Consider the following 17,282-nt stretch of genomic DNA (forward strand, 5'->3'; position numbering starts at 1 on the left):
AAGTAGCGTTGAAGTTTAATTTAAATTACTTTATGAATCTGCAATTCTATACAAATATTAATAGGTTTTTATTAGTTATAGGCATATTTATAACGGACGTTATAGTATGTAGGTTAATTTTGTACACAACAGGTCCGTAAACCAATCGTAAAATTACTGAGAGCAAATTTACTTAATCTGTCAAAATGTCACCTTTCATGGAGAAGTGAAAAGTGTTTCCACAACGTCGAAAAGGAATTTTATATGTGTAAGAAAGTTTCTTTCATCTTCCACCTATAACTGATTTAAAAAACAATTCTCACCAGATATGCATAAAATTAATAAAGATTATTTTAGTTTTTTGGGAGTTTCCCTCATATTATTCTCTTTAACCCGAAAGTTGCGTGTAATCACAATTTTGTAAGCCAGCTTAGGGGCATATTTTTAATAATTTTACATCAAACTATATAGAAATCAATTTGACAACCTTGAATCTAGGAATAGCATGATTTCCACTTATCCATACTTTTCACTGTATCACTTATAACTATTAGCATCAGTAAACCTAATATTTACCTTCAAATCGCTCTCTTTACAATAAATTTAAATTCTGATATTTAGGATGCGTGGTACCGACCTTCGCTATAATTAAGGACATTTGTATTTATAGGACTCAGTTGAGCCGCTTTTTATTTCCGGATGTCAGACACTTTGGATTTGATTCAATATCTCCCACTCTGAGGTAGCTCCCGGGGATAGCTATGAAATCAATTTTAATTAATTGTTTTAAAATACATAACAAAGGTCTCTCTATATTGCAAAAAGGGCAGACGGAGAAATAACATTTTTTTATCATGTTCTTCTTTTTTTCTACTCTTTTGTCTTTCTTGTCTCATTACCTCTCGCTCATTACTCAACTCACTAATTACGTCATGTACGTACTATCGATTGCATTATGGATCGAAATTAACAAAAGTTTGTAGCAAAAACCCTAAAAGCACCCTAAACAAGGATCCCTTGGCTAAACGATACCCTAAACAGGTAAAACGCGCCTGTTTTCACACCCTAAACAGTGATTTATGCCTTGCATCAAATTTCATACCCTAAATGTCATTTCCGCGTATTAGCAATTGCAATTTTTCATGTTTTTGACACCCTAAACACGATAAGCGCGTAATAATAATAATAATAATAAGGCGTTTCATATAGCGCCCAATGCCAAAAAGGCCTCTAGGCGCTTTACATAAATACAAAATAAAATCGATACGCAAGGAAAATTTACAAAGATAAATCTTAAAAAGTACAATAAAAGAGTGACCTGCACCCAAAATTCTTAAGTACACATAAAAAAGCAAAGCAGTTATAATAACAAGAAACACTTTAAACCATGGGAAAATCCCGGTAACGAATATCATTAAAACACATCAGATCACATAATGAGCAGATATTGCAACGAGTGAGATGCGGACCACGCAGAAAAAAACAAAGCAAACACGAAAAAGGAACGAGCAAACAAAAATTAATCTGATGGTCGGCATCTCACTCAATATAATCAAAGATAAATAATTTGGCAAGTGGCATAAACAAACTACACAATTGGATTATTAAAAGATGAGTTTTCAAGTGTTTTTGAAGATGGCAAGAGACGTGGCTTTCCTGATGGACTGTGGCAAGTTATTCCAAAGCTTGGGTGCAGAAGTGGAGAAGGCCCGCTCACCATAGTAAGATGTTGCAATACGACGAGGCGGGTCCAGAAGAAATTGAGTAGCAGAACGAAGCGAGCGAGTTGGTTGATATGTAGTAAGAAGATCGGCAAGATATGGTGGAGCAAGTCCGTGAAGGGATTTGTAGGTGAGCATGAGGATCTTAAATGCAATACGATCCCTTATTGGTAGCAAGTGAAGCTCACTTCGTCGCAGATCGTTAATATCAACGCGATATCCTTTAACTCCTAACACGAGTCTTACGGCACTGTTTTGCACTCTCTGAAGTTTTGAAATAACAGTACCGGGAAGCCATTATTCGAGTCCAGCCTTGATGTTACGAGCGCATGGACCAATCTGTCTGCCGTAGAGCGGTCAATATACTTGCGAATACTACCTATCTTCGCTATTGCAAAAGAGGCAGACTGGCAGACTTTGGTTACATGCGATGATAGAGTCATGTATTGGTCCATGATGACACCAAGGTTGCGCGCCTCGTAAGATAGTTCGACTTCTGAAATGCCAACACTGATGGAAGATATCGGATTAGGCTCATGCTTAAAACGCGACGAGAAATGTATGACCTCCGTCTTCGTATCATTGAGAAGCAGTTTATTTGCAGCAGTCCACTCTTTTACACCGCGAATGCAATCCTCGAGGCGCTGAAGTGCACTATCGCGATTCTTTGAGTCCAAGACCAGATACAACTGAGTATCGTCGGCATATATCATGCTTTCTACGCCATAGGACTCGATGAGATCTTCAAGAGGAGCGGAGTAGATGGTGAAAAAGAATGGACCGGCAACCGATCCCTGAGGAACGGAGCAGTTCATAATATGCGTCCTAGATATGCTCTCGCCAATAACAACGGCTTGCCGACGTTCACACAGATAACTGTTGCACCACTTCAGCGCGTCGTCACACACACCATAACGATCTCTCAGCCGCTGAAGTAAAACTTGATGGTCAACAGTATCAAAGGCGGCTGAGAGATCAAGCAGAACCAACACAACATCAGAACGTTGGTCCATGGCGCACAAGATGTCATTTTGGACTCTGACGAGGGTAGTTTCAGTGCTGAAACGTTTCCTATAAGCAGATTGTTTTTACCATACAGTCCATTCTCAAACAGAAAATCTTGGAGCTGTGAAGAAGCCGCTTTCTCAACTACTTTTGAGACAAATTTTAAGTTCGAAATGGGCCTGTAGTTATTCAGAGTATTCTCATCCAGTCCAGACTTCTTTATTAGGGGAGTGACAAGTGAGGTCCTATATGATGAAGGAAAAGTGCCAGATAATAACGAGTAATAACGATCCGAGTGATTAACGGCAGGAGAACATCAAGGCAGTCTTTAAGTAACCACGTAGGTATTGAGTCCAACGCGCAAGATGATGATGTTGATTCCATGATGAAACGACGGATTGTATCATCTGTGACCTCAGCGAACTTGCTGAAGGTTGCGGATGTGGAAAACACCTTATCCGAAACTATCGTAGGAATCGATGGAATGTTGTCCAGTTTATCACGGACCTTTTGAATCTTGCTCTCAAAGAAGTCGGCAAACTCATTTGCAAGTTCCTCGGTATTGTCGTGAGAAGGGAGAGTCTTCTTGGAGCTGGCAGAACACATCTTGTCCACAACTTTAAAAAGCTGTTTCTGATCACAATCCTTGAATTGAGACGTGTGATAGTGTGACGTAGCAGATTCAAGTTTCTGAGAGTACTCCTTGCACTGATCTTTGTACACTTGCTTGTGGACTTCAAGTCCTGACTTCAGGAATTGTCGCTCACATCTACGACGTTCGCGTTTTGCTGCGCGGATGGAATTGTCATACCAGGGTGCATGAGGTCTTAAAGTTACACAACTGGATACCACGGGTGCATGCAGATCCAACAAGTCGCCCAAGACATTATCAAACTGAGCGCTTAATGTTTCCACATCTTCAGCTGGATCACTGATTAGACTGGACTTTGTTATGTCCATCTTGAAGGAGTTTACGTCAATATCATGTGATTTACGAAAGCTGAAGCGATGTTTCGTAGCAGGTGGGCGAGAAATGGCGACCGTACATAAGATAGCAGCGTGGTCTTATGGAAGGCTTCTATCAATGACAATGTTGGATACAACGGAATCGGACATTCGCGTGATGATCAAATCTAGCGTATGGCCTTTACGATGTGTAGATCCATTGACATGTTGGTCTAGTGAAGCAGAGTCAAAAAGGTCTTGCATGATTTTTGCATCTGGGTCATCGCAAATGTCCATATGGAAATTAAAATCACCGGCGACGACAATGGGAACTTGAAGCGATGCAAACATCTCCACTAGGTTGGAAAACTCATTGAAGAATACCTTAGCAGTCAACTTGTTCTTCTTTGATGGCGGAGGTCTGTATAGAGTCAGCAACCTGACAGATGAGGATTTGGACGAGATCGTGATGTCCATATACTCAAACGACACAAAAGTAGAAGGCGTGTTGATGACAATGTCAAAACCTTTGCGAACTAGAACTGCGACGCCACCTCCTCTTCTTCCACGCGGCACATGATGGAAAGTATAATCCGGGAGGAAGTTTCTCAAATCAGACAATAGTCGATTGTCTCTATCATCGCCAGTTAACCAGCTTTCAGTTATTGCAACGATATCCAGCTGACGAGATATCACAAAGTCAATGAAAGTCGATGACTTTGCTCTCCCTCTTATGGATCGGGCATTCCATAGTGCAAAGTTTGCTGAAGGGCTGCATGGGTTTGATTTTTAATATAAATTAAGTTCGGATTTTTGTGGTGGCACTCCTTGACTTGAAAAGCTGTTGGGTCGAAACCCGCGAAAACTACCCTTTTACGCGTTTTTATTATCGCGGATGGTGTACAGGTCACAATGGGAGTGACCCCCCGCGTACACCACTAAGTGATATTGCGTGCATTTACAATTGTCGGGTAAATATCTATGTGTCATGGTTTGGTTTCCATTAATGCACATTATATGGCGACTATTAAGTTTGTATTTATATTTGAACGAGTATGAATGAAAATGGGGACTGCTCTATAATCCGAAGGTTCTATAATCCGAAGGTTCTTTAGTCCGAAGGTTCGCTAGTCCGAACACGTGTTCATAGCATTCGTTAGTCCGAATTTTAAAAGAGGTTCTCTAGTCCGAAAAAAAATTTAAAAGAGGTTCTTTATTCCGACGATTCTTTATTTCGAAGGTTCTATAGTCCGAATTTTAAAAACGGTTCTCTAGTCCGAATATGAAAATAGTCTCTATAGTCCGAATTTAAAAAAGGGTTCAATAGTCCGAATATGACAATAGTCTCTATAGTCCGAATTTTAAAAAGGGTTCTATAGTCCGAATATAGAAATAGGCTCTATAATCCGAATTCAAAAAAGGGTTCTCTAGTCCGAAATTGTAAAACGGTTCTATAGTCCGAAACGGATACCGTGTCCGAATATTTAAAACATTAATATATACTGCGCCCTCTAGCTAGATAATACTAAAGCAGAGTCTATGGCAAACGGGATATGACCCCAGATAGCATGGCAATGGTGGCCCAATGAAGGGCCAATGTTTGAGTTCAATTGGCCCAACATTGGCTGACAGTATTGGGCCAATCATGTTTTGCTCATGCCTGTACCTATTTCTCATTGGCAAACAATTGGCTGCCAATGTTTTAACAATATGTAATTTTAGTATTGGGCCAATATTGATGCAATGGATTATTTTAATTATTGGCTCGGGAAAAGACGATATGTATCATCTCTTGCCCGCTTCGCGGTAAGAGAGGAACTATACGGCTCATCACCGTGGTGTTGAATAGCCATCAAGAGTATTTGATAGCATGGTGACACGTACTTTAGAAATTATCTTTAAAAGTATGGTCTTAGAATTGAAATTGCCGAAAATTCATGTGAATTTTCTTTAAAATAAATAATCCGTGGTGTTAAATAGCGTTTGCCCTGCGTTTTATCATCCGTGGTTTTGTTTCCTATTATTTCAACTTAGTATAATATTTAGGATTTAAATAAGGTCTTCCAAACACTAGTACTCATCACAATAATTATATGTTACCATATTGTTACCCAATTTGTTACCGAAATTGGTGTGATAACCTATATTGGCTGCCAACATGATGCCAATGTAAAAATTGCCAATTGAAAGCCAAGATTGGCCCAATATTATATACTGATCAAACGATATATAAAAGGCCAACATTAAACCAATGATTGGTTTATTATTGGCCAGAGATCAGCTGCCAATGAATGGTGAGCCAATATTGGCCTAATTAAAAACCTCGCGTCGAGGTTTTGCCAAGTTTTAAAAACAACGATTACTTAATGAAATAACGGTTAGTTCATGAAAAAGAAGAAGTGAAATTTAGCAAAACGCGACGAGGTTTATTTACCCGTAAGAGAGCTCTATTGTTCCGCTATTGTATCCGCTATTGTATCCACTATTGTATTCTATTCATAAAAGCTACTGCAAGAATCGCGGCAATCCCTGATATCGCTGGTGTCTACCACCGGCGTTTCGTATTTATTAACATTCAAAATGATCCGATACTCTTACATTTATAGACTTATTCCCGCTTTTTATATAATATTCAGAAATTGCAATTATGAAAACTACAAACTTTGAAAGTGAAAATATATTACCATCGAAAATATATTATACTTAAATTCTATAGAATCTATAGAAGCATTGCATGTGACGTATCATCCCGTAAATATGGCAGACTACTCAAATGCATTCAACAAAAGCATGATTGCAATCTACCGTGACAGTTCGTCTCACACACATAACCCTGCACTACGATCAAATGATTGTATTCTATTCATAAAAGCTACTGCAAGAATCGCGGCAATCCCTGATATCGCTGGTGTCTACCACCGGCGTTTCGTATTTATTAACATTCAAAATGATCCGATACTCTTACATTTATAGACTTATTCCCGCTTTTTATTTAATATTCAGAAATTGCAATTATGAAAACTACAAACTTTGAAAGTGAAAATATATTACCATCGAAAATATATCATACTTAAATTCTATAGAATCTATAGAAGCATTGCATGTGACGTATCATCCCGTAAATATGGCAGACTACTCAAATGCATTCAACAAAAGCATGATTGCAATCTACCGTGACAGTTCGTCTCACACACATAACCCTGCACTACGATCAAATGACAACATTTGATTGAATGGACTAAACTCCGATATAACTACGGTGAAGGACACCGGTTCAAATTCTTTGTTTGGAGCCAATCAATAATTTCATGCAGGGCCTCTATACGCTGGCGAAGTTACGTAATAATCGGATTAAATACCATAGCAATAGGTGAAAACAATTTTTGAATATACCGCGCTGCACTGATACTTTCACGCGGTACCTCTGCATTGAACCATATCATGCTGATCACTTGCACCTGTAAGATTAGTATCTTTGAAAAGACCAGTATTGTGTTCAATCTATGATTGCAGACATACACAGGTGATTAGTTCAATCTGCTTGTAGTGCAGCGCGATATGTTCAAAATTGTATTGCTATGGTAGTTAATCGGATTTATTACGTAACTTCGCCAGCGTATAGATACCCAACCCAGAAGTGCCCATTTATTTTCTAATTTTTTGTAATCGCGCCCAAATATCCCCGCAAATATCTTATACACGGTTTTATTGATTCATTTTGGGCATTTCAAAAGTTAGAAGTCGTCAAAAATGGCAACATCCATTGATAGCAATGGTTGAGTAAACATTGTCTAAACACTAGATAAAAAGACAGCTTTGTAGAGCGTGTTTATAGTGAGTATACCACATTTTGAGTATACCGTATACGATAATCCTTGTATATGTACCGATACCCTTGCTGTTTATAGTAAGACACAGTTACCGCACAAATTATATACCAACTAACATTATCGTACATTTGCAATGACCCTGAGGTCACACGGGGAATGTGTAAATATTGTGGCGCGAGCTATAAAGAGCCCATTCAACAATATGATCATGGCGGTGAACATGTAGCTTCTGGTTTGATAACTCTTGGGGTGAGAATCGTTCCGAATGTCCTGCGCGCATCCTACGCATTATGAAGAAGCTCCCACTTCCGGTAATACCGCACACAATTTATACTGGTGTGTTTATAGTGGGAATATCTCGCCACAATATCCTTCGGTTTAGAAGGATATCGATGTACCGTACATACATATACTGCTAGTGTTTATAGTGGGCAAGTATCCGGATAATCTCTAACCGGGTAGAAATTGTACCGCAATGTACCGCACATCTGCTCCCACTATAAACACGCTCTGTAGATGTGAGGAAAAGGAGATAGATCCAGCTATCCTCAAACAAAATATGTGTGCTGCCGCTCATTCAAAAGTAATCACGCTATTCAGTATCGAAGTTACGTAATGTTACTATGTCAACGGGATCACGCGCTTGAGTTATGAACCACGATCGAAACAATCACCACACAAAGTATATGGCACTTGAAGGCATATCAAAATAGCGTGATCCGGTAACCAAGAGAATTACGTAACCACTTCGATGCTGAATTCAGGTTTAACAATAAAATACAATATGGTGTGTGATACACAACTTGCTGCTTAATAGTTTTAGGGAAAGGTCAGTGTCTGTATATCATCATACATCATTTGGAGAACAATACTGTTACGTAAGATGAAGAAGAAACCCGCCTCGGAGCCCGCCCTACTCATTATTTCATTGTACTTTGCAATTCGCCTCACACATTACGTAATCAACACAAAGCTTTTGTGAGGATTAGTGAGTGGATAAGAAATTGACAGCGGAGGATACGAAGGACACGCCGATTGCTAGTTGTCAATCATGAATTGCCGCAACGTTTTAATATTTTACTGCATGGCATTCCGCAAGCACCAAGACAAATTATGCCGTATTTTTCCCAAGATCATCTCATATGAAGTAAGCTGAATGCGATCTGTACTTTTGTGACATTCCGATCGCTTTCGATCACCTATTATCGGTGAATTTGCTTGAAAACACGTGAGTTCATGTTGTGTAAACATAATTTATGATAATTAGCATAGACACAAATGAAATTACGATGCAATACAATGCAATTTGAATGCGCAACAGATCTATAGAAATAACGTTGCCCGGTTTTATGCAGAATTAGACCCTGTCTGAGTGCGGCCCATATAAAATGTTCAACACAAAGTGAACGATGTTATAGCTTGGAGGGCTAACAAACCAACACCGCCAAATTCGACTGACGTGTGTACAACGTGAGAAAATGGAACACTCGTTGTCTGATAATGCATGTGTTTATGGTTCGGATAGCGGTTACTTAGCAGCTCTCGTTCCGCTTGGGTTTATTGAATACACTCTATATATAGTCATCAATATGTCGTTTCCAGTCCCTGGCTGAACTATAGGGTTCAGCTATTATTTGTTTTAATAATTCTTTTACCCCATGCAGCTGATTGGGGTGGTTACGGGTCGTTTAAAAACCACTAACCGCGAAATGAGGATATCGAACATAGGCCCCAGCAGGGCTACAAAAAACTGTTAACCGCGAAATATGGATATCCAACTAGTTTGCCCCTCGAAGCTGTAAAAAACCACTCATCGCGAAATATGGATATCCAACTAGTTTGCCCGCAGGGCTACAAAGAACCACAAACCGCGAAATATGGATATCCAACAAGTTTGCCCCGCAGGGCTACAAAGAACCACAAACCGCGAAATATGGATATCCAACTAGTTTGCCCTCGAAGCTTCAAAAACCACTCATCGCGAAATATGGATATCCAACTAGTTTTTGCCCTTTGCAGGGCTACAAAGAACCATTAACCGCGAAATATGGATATCCAACTACTTCGCCTCGCATGGCTACAAAGAACCACTTCGCAATATCTTTTTACCTCCAAAAAAGAATTGATATCTACCAAAACACGTTTCAAAACGTAAAAGGGACCAAGTTTAAAAAATCTTTCCTGTGTGGCTCTTCACCCTTTTTTAAACTTGGTCCCATTTATGAAAGTTTCTAAAGACCCATACGAAGTCATCTTTAGGCTATTTGTTTGTTTTCTTAGTTGTCAGTGTTCATTTTGTACAGTAAATTAATTAATGTTCGTGCTTGATTGAAGTTTTTCCGTAAAGACGTTATAATGTATTTTGATTTAAGCAAAAGTAGCAAATACTCACTTTGTTAAATTCTTCATCGTCTTGTGCGATACTGCGCCTTATGTACAGATGTAGGGCCTATAATATGTAACAGGTTGACAGACAGTCAATTTGCTAAGTATATATAATACTCTACTACTCTTTATGAACACGCAATATAATGAAACATAAACCTTCAAATGTTTTTGATAATACATAGCCTACGTCATATTGCACCGCTTTCGAACAGTCTTAAACCTAATTGTTGCATACATTCTTCATGCTATTACGGTACCACTTTACTGAATGGGACCAAGTTTAAAAAAGGGTGAAAAGCCACACAGGAAAGATTTTTTAAACTTGGCCCCTTTTTACGTTTTGAAACGTGTTTTGGTAGATATTATATACTGATGTAATGCCAATGCAACTTTTTGCCAATATTGGCCCAATAAGTATATGTTATCTGGGACGCTACTGCTATTAAAAGGGCGCACACCACCAAATCACGATGTAATGACGATGTAATGTAGATGGATTCCGGTAAAAACAAAAATCTTTTTAGAGATATTTTGGCCTTTCTGTGGAAAAAGAGAGGCATGTTATAGCTTAAATAAATATTTGAGATCTACACATGAACTTGGATCGCCCAACAAGTTGCATAACACAATTTTTTAATAAAGTAGGCCCTCGGATTGAAAAATGGCCTGAACGGGTCGAAAATGAAAAACGGATAAAAATATCACGGATAAAAATATCACCAGAATAAAGGAATATGCTACGAAAAATATCCAGAGAAACCAACCATGTTAAACTTCAGCGGATTTATATTTAACAAGTGATGATTTGACACTGAAACAAATTATAAAAATAAAATAAAATTCGGACTATAGAACTATAGAACCCGTTTACCAATTCGGACTAAAGAACACGGTATCCGTTTCGGACTATAGAACCGTTTTGCAATTTCGGACTATAGAACCTTTTTTTAAATTCGGACTATAGAGCCTATTTCCATATTCGGACTAGAGAACCGCTTTTAAAATTCGGATTAAAGAACCTCTTTTATTATTCGGATTAGCGAACCTTTTTTGAAATTCGGACTATAGAACCTTCGAAATAAAGAACCGTCGGAATAAAGAACCTTCGTAATAAAGAACCGTCGGATTAAAGAACCTTCGGACTAAAGAACCGTCGGACTAAAGAACCTTCGGACTATAGAGCTTCCACCATGAAAATATGGTTATCAGGTTACCATCAAATCACTGATTTCTTTTTTAAGGTATAACAGATATTGATTCAGATTTCACTTCTTTTGTCACGTACTTAGTAATTGCAGATATCTGCCATAATGAGCAACGCAAAAAATATCACACATATTTTTTAATTAATCAAAAATGGTACAAATTATAACAACAAAATTTGCCAATATTCTGACGAAATATCACCTGTCATGGAGGTTTAAAAAGTGTTTCCACAACGTTGAAAATGGATTGTAAAAGAAAACGGCATGTTTCTTTCATATTTACTTATTACATTTTTCAAAATTATTCCAACCAGAAATCCATTATACTTGCCTTTTTTGTGTTTAGAAATGTCGTGTATAACAAAGATTCTGATTTGGGGGTTTTCCCTCATATTCTTGTTCTTTAAATCGATTTGCGTCTCATTATGTTATTTTTATAAATCTGGCCTAGGGGTATTGTAATAAATACTATATAAATCCACGTATCCATACTTATCATCGCAATAACACTCGTATGCATTAGCATCAGTAAACATATAATTACCTTCAAATCGCTCCCTTTGCAATTATTCTGACATTTAGGATCCGTGCTATAGTAATAAAATGCGTTAATAGGCCAGTCAAATCACCCACCACTAATTGTAACTGTAGGTTAAATACCACTATAAATTATCGTACCTTTTTTAGCTATATAACCATGATAACTTGGTAAATTTAAGCTATTCTAATGCAGTCTTTTCAGACACAAACACAAACAAATAATCCATAATCGTATTTCCATGCATCACCCAGGCCTATTAGTGGTATTCAACCAGAATCCATTTCACTTGCGACCATCTCCCAAAAGCTACACAGAAACATAACAATAGTATTAAAATAGACATATTTGACATAGAAGACGCCTTCGGTAGTGTTCAACATGAGCTTATCTATCACACTCTGAAGAGATTAAATTTTCCTCCCCGTATTTAACTGTACATTAACAATCTTTATTCATCTATCACTGGTAGAGTTTCCTCAAAGGACTGGACTTAAGAAAGGTATTTTCCAGGGCGACCCTCTTTCACCGTTAATTTTTATCCTCTGCTTTGATCCTATTGTTCAAGACCTCATCGCCAATTCCAATTTTGGTTACGATCTCAATGGCACCAAATTCATCACCACCCCATTTGCTGATGATATTTGCCTGGTCACAAGACATAAGAACCGCATCACCGACCATTGTTCTTCAATGGGTCTCAAATTAAAGCCTTCCAATTGCAGATCATTATCCCGTTCTGTAGGCTCCCCACTTCCATTCTTTTCGAGAGGTTTCATTTCACATTTCCTTTATTGTTCAATGGTTTTATAATAAAGTGATGTGATCTCAGCACATACGTAAACCAAATACGAAAACTAAGATATAAAGACTAAAGAGTGCTACAGTAATTACAAAATCTTTCACAGGGATTTGATTAAATTTATTCAAAGCCCATTGTTTGTTTGTTGGAGTTCAACATCCATCCTGTTTAGCAGCTCTAGTATCTTGCTCTCGTTTTCCAAGATAAAATAGTTGATAACATACTTTAATAATCTAATATTTCAGTTGGAAAAACTTAAGACACGTTACCAAATCTACAAACCTATAAATAATGACAAGAATTCAAGTCAAGTCACGTTTTAAGGCATTCCGTTCGCATGAAGGATATCAGGTGGTGGCCGCATTGCATTCTCTAAATTCAGCAAATTGTCATCGTCAACCGTGTAATTGAATGGGATTATTTTGAAATTTTAAAACGCTTGAAATATCACAAACAAATAGGCCTATGTTGATAAATAATATAAATACAAGCTAAAACCGTTGGGGTTCGATAATGAACCCCACAAAACTAACAAAACTATTGGAAAATGCCATCGGCCGGGCGGTTTCACAAGTTGCCGGCTCGATCATGTCATCCGTCGCCTGAAGGATATGTTTCTTTAACATTTTTAAGCTCGCGCAACAGAGAGAAGACTTTCTTCCTGAAACAATTTTGTTACACGATCGACTACTACTGTCCATTAAGTGATGGGTTGCGTGCATTTTCAACCGTTTGGCAAATATCTATGAGACATGACACATGCCTATGGAGAGTATTAAATTTGTATTTACATTTATATTGGAAAAGGAGGTGAAAAACAGTGTTATCGTCGGGTTATCATGCATTTGCTCTATATGCGCCGTCACGTGTTTCTTTATTGTCTAAAACAATACAAACTGATTCAAGTTTTGCTTATTTTGTCACAAACGTTGGTTATTTTTTATATAATGAGCAAAGAAAAAAATTAATTTCACTGTATATAGGATATATGAAATGTCGGTAAACCAGTGGTAAAATTACTTATAGCAAAGTTATCAATACTCAGACAAAATATCACCTTTTGTGGAGGTTAAGTGTTTCTACAATTTGGAAAATGGATTGTAATGTTTAAGAAAGGTAAAAAGTCACGTATGTTTCATTTTTACCCATGTACATCTGTGAAATGTATTCACACTCGATACTTATTATAAATAATTGTAAAAAATAATAAATGTTTGTATTTATACAGCGCCTTTTACATGTGAACGTGCACCAAAGCGCTTTACAAATTATTCCACTGTCGTTAAAATATGTCAGCTGTCATGCCCAATGCATGCTCATGCCTTTGAGCGGCGCTCAATAGACAATATGCATAACAGCTCCCCATTTCAACCCTGGGTAGAGAGAGGCAAATAAGGTAAAGCGCCTTATATATTCAAGTATATTTATTAAAAATCAACATATTGTGACCCGAAGGTCAAATTACATGTCAATGTACAGAGTAAAAGCAATCATTAAAATTGATATAAATATGAGTGAAAATATTGTGCTCTTGGCCTTCCCCAAGAGCACAACACGATGGCACCGCTGGGGTTCGAACTCGCAATCCACCGATTACATGGCAGAGCCCGTACCGCTGCGCCAACGTGCCCCTACGTTATAGCTACTATTAATCAAATTTGCATTCAGATTTTGCCTTAGTTTTTTCTTTTATATTCTTCTACTTTAATTTTCGCGTAGTCATTCTTTTTATTTTTTATGAAGCCAGCCCACGAGCCGTAAAAGAAAACAACATCAAAATAGGATTCAATTAGATGACCTTAATTATCTATACTTATCTATATTTGTATTATCTATATTTGTAATTAGCATAATTACATTTGTGCAAATTAGCATAAGTAAACCTAACAAGTTCATTTGAATCACTCTCTTTAGTAACGCAAATATTCATTTCCATGTATGAAGGATTTACAAAATTTTCACTATGTCGGAAACATAGTGTATGTAAAGTTATTAGACTAAATGGTGTTAGATCGTAAAATTACTCACAGCAAATTTATATACTTTGCCCAAATGTCGACAAGGGATCGTATGTTTCAGAATGTTTCTTTCACCTTTTACCCGGGGGGGGGGGGTCACTCCCATTGTGGCGTGTACACCATCCGCGATAATGAAAACGCGTAAAAAGGGTAGTTTTTCGTGGGTAAGCACGATACGCGCTTAACGCGTTTAGGGTGTCAAAAACATGAAATATTGGAAAAAGGGTAGCAAAATTGCAATTGCTAATACGCGGAAATGAAATTTAGGGTATGAAATTTGATGCAAGGAATAGAATCCCTGTTTAGGGTGTGAAAACACCTGTTTAGGGTATTGTTTTAGCCAAGGGTTAAATCCTTGTTTAGGGTACTTTTCATCGCGGATGGTGTACAGGCCACAATGGGAGTGCCCCCCGGGCCTTTTACCTATTACATTTTCAAAAAAACATTCTCACCAGATATCCATCATAGTTGACTTCAAATTAGTAAAGATTATTTTTAAGTTTTCTTTGGGTCTTCACATATTCTCCTTCTTTAACCCCGATTTTATTTTTCATTTAATTTTTTTGAAACCGGACGTGGGCATTATAAATAATATTACATCAAATTAGAAATCAAGTTGACAACCTAGATTTTCCACTTATCCATACCTATATTATCGTAATAACTCTCGTATAAACTATTATCAGTAAACGTTTACCATTAATTTATGATGCGTGCTACCAACCTATGTTATAATTAAGGACACGTTCTTATTTTATATAGGACTCAGTTGAGAGGCTTTCTTTTTTATTTCCGGATGTCAGACCTGTGAATTAGATTCAATATCGCTCACTTTGAGGTGGGTCACAGGATATATACAGCTATAACAATCTATTTTTTGTAATGTTTTAAATGTATCAAATATAATAAGTCTGTCAATAATGCAAAAAGTTCAAATGGAGAAATAACATTATGCATCATGTTCTTCCTTTTTTCTACTCTGTTGTCTTTCGTGTCGCATTACTTGCTAATTACGTCATGTTCGTATTATCGATTGTATAATGGATCGAAATTATTTTTAGTAATAGAGGTTCGTGGAAAAACAACCAGAAAACATGGTGAAAACAACGCAGATATACAGTTCTTGACTCTTGAGTTATAGTCATAAAGATCAAACATCACACTTTAGTCGCCACCATATGATTGTCCTCAGGGGTAAAAATATAATATAAAATACTCTGATTTTGAAGTGGTCTTAAATTGTACTGCTTGGAAAAACTTTTTAATCAAAGATAGTTTGCAAAGTGCTTCGTGACCTGGGTAAAAGGGCAAGAAATCCAATTGAATCAAGTTAACTTATTTTGTGATGTTACTCCAGTGCAAATGCTATTAGCATAAGTAAACCTATTAAACAAGTTCATTTAAATCACTCTCTTTAGTAATGCAAAATTTCAACTCCATGTATGAAGCATTTACTAAATTTTCACCATGTCGGAAACACATTGTATGGGTATTAGACAAAATAGTTATTAGACTAAATTGTTTTACACTTATTAGAATAAATAAATAAATCGCTGTAAGCCAACCTTAAGACGTGGTGAAAGCACACAGATATTTGATTCTTGGCTTGTTTCTTTTTCTTGAAGGACATATAAATGTGCAATCAAATAATTATTATGTTTCTAATCTAAACTAATCATCAATATTACACATTATCCCGACCTCACTAGGTCTTAAATAGGTCAAAAATATATGTGTAGGAGCTTGAGAAAGGTAATGTATGTCGACCAAACTTATGATCCATCATTTATGAATAGGAGATACCTCCTCAATTGTTAAAATATCTCAAGAAACAATTTCGTATTTCATGGTTAGTTTATTTTGTTATTTGCTAGTTTATCTTTTATACAGTTGAATTCGGTCTTCATTCCACGATTTTGTGCTAAGAAATCATATAACAATAAAAAGTGATATTTAAATTAGTTGACAAATAATGTTAGATTTTCCTATCGAAGCAATCATATTTTATTAATTTATACTAAATGTAAAAGTTGGTTTCAAACAGATCAGTAACCCTTCTTTGTTCTTTGAAATAAATAAAACATATCTTGGGGTTTCTAACATTAAGGCAATTAGAAAACGGTAACGATGTACCAGGACATTAATTGATTTTGTCTCAATATGAATTATTCAGACTATATACTCCTGATCACATAAATCACTCCCACTCTCTTGATAACCGACATTTGATTTTTAATTCTTTGAGAAAAAGTAGTGAGAACCACACAAACAAATGCATTGAGATATAATTTACTAGAAATATAAAAATATTTTTAAAAATAGAAAACGGTTGAATATGTAATGGGATCAGGCAAAATCAGTCTGAACTCAAAAATATTGATTTTGAGATATAGCCAACCAAAGGAAATATTTCCTTTTGTTTCCTGTTGATTTGGAAAATCTGTAATGGCTCATATCTTTGGAACTAGTTGTTCAATTTCAATGGGGTTTTCCGCAACATGCAGCTATGTAAATGTTTTTACTATCCTATAAGAAACTGAAAATTCAATATTTCCGAGTTCCGACTGATTTTGCTTGATAGCATCACATAAACTACTTTATCATGAAGCTGGCAAACGACTAAATACAATGTTCTGCATGATTTCATTATATTTTAGAAGATGCGATTGGAATTTCAATTTGTATTTACGCAGCATATTTAATCACACTTAATTGAATAATGGAACCTTAATGGCTTAAAATTTAATTGAAAGGTTAAAAAGGCAAACATACAGCAATAACTACAGCCTGTCTCAAAAAAAATTGTGCAAGTGAAAAGCGCCCTCTTTGGCAATTAGAAAATGCCGTTCTG

General features: G+C 36.8%; 1 protein-coding gene and 1 pseudogene across 1 annotated transcript in view; both read right to left on the bottom strand.

Moving 5' to 3' along the window:
• LOC140156281 (metabotropic glutamate receptor-like) overlaps positions 1 to 17,282 on the bottom strand; it is a 32,484-nt gene that overhangs the window by 12,510 nt on the left and 2,692 nt on the right. The gene's annotated exons all lie outside the window — the stretch shown is intronic.
• Positions 5,446 to 5,564, bottom strand: LOC140158066 (small nucleolar RNA U3; annotated as a pseudogene).

This window comes from Amphiura filiformis, chromosome 7 (genome assembly GCF_039555335.1).
Source record: "Amphiura filiformis chromosome 7, Afil_fr2py, whole genome shotgun sequence".
Lineage (NCBI taxonomy): Eukaryota > Metazoa > Echinodermata > Ophiuroidea > Amphilepidida > Amphiuridae > Amphiura > Amphiura filiformis.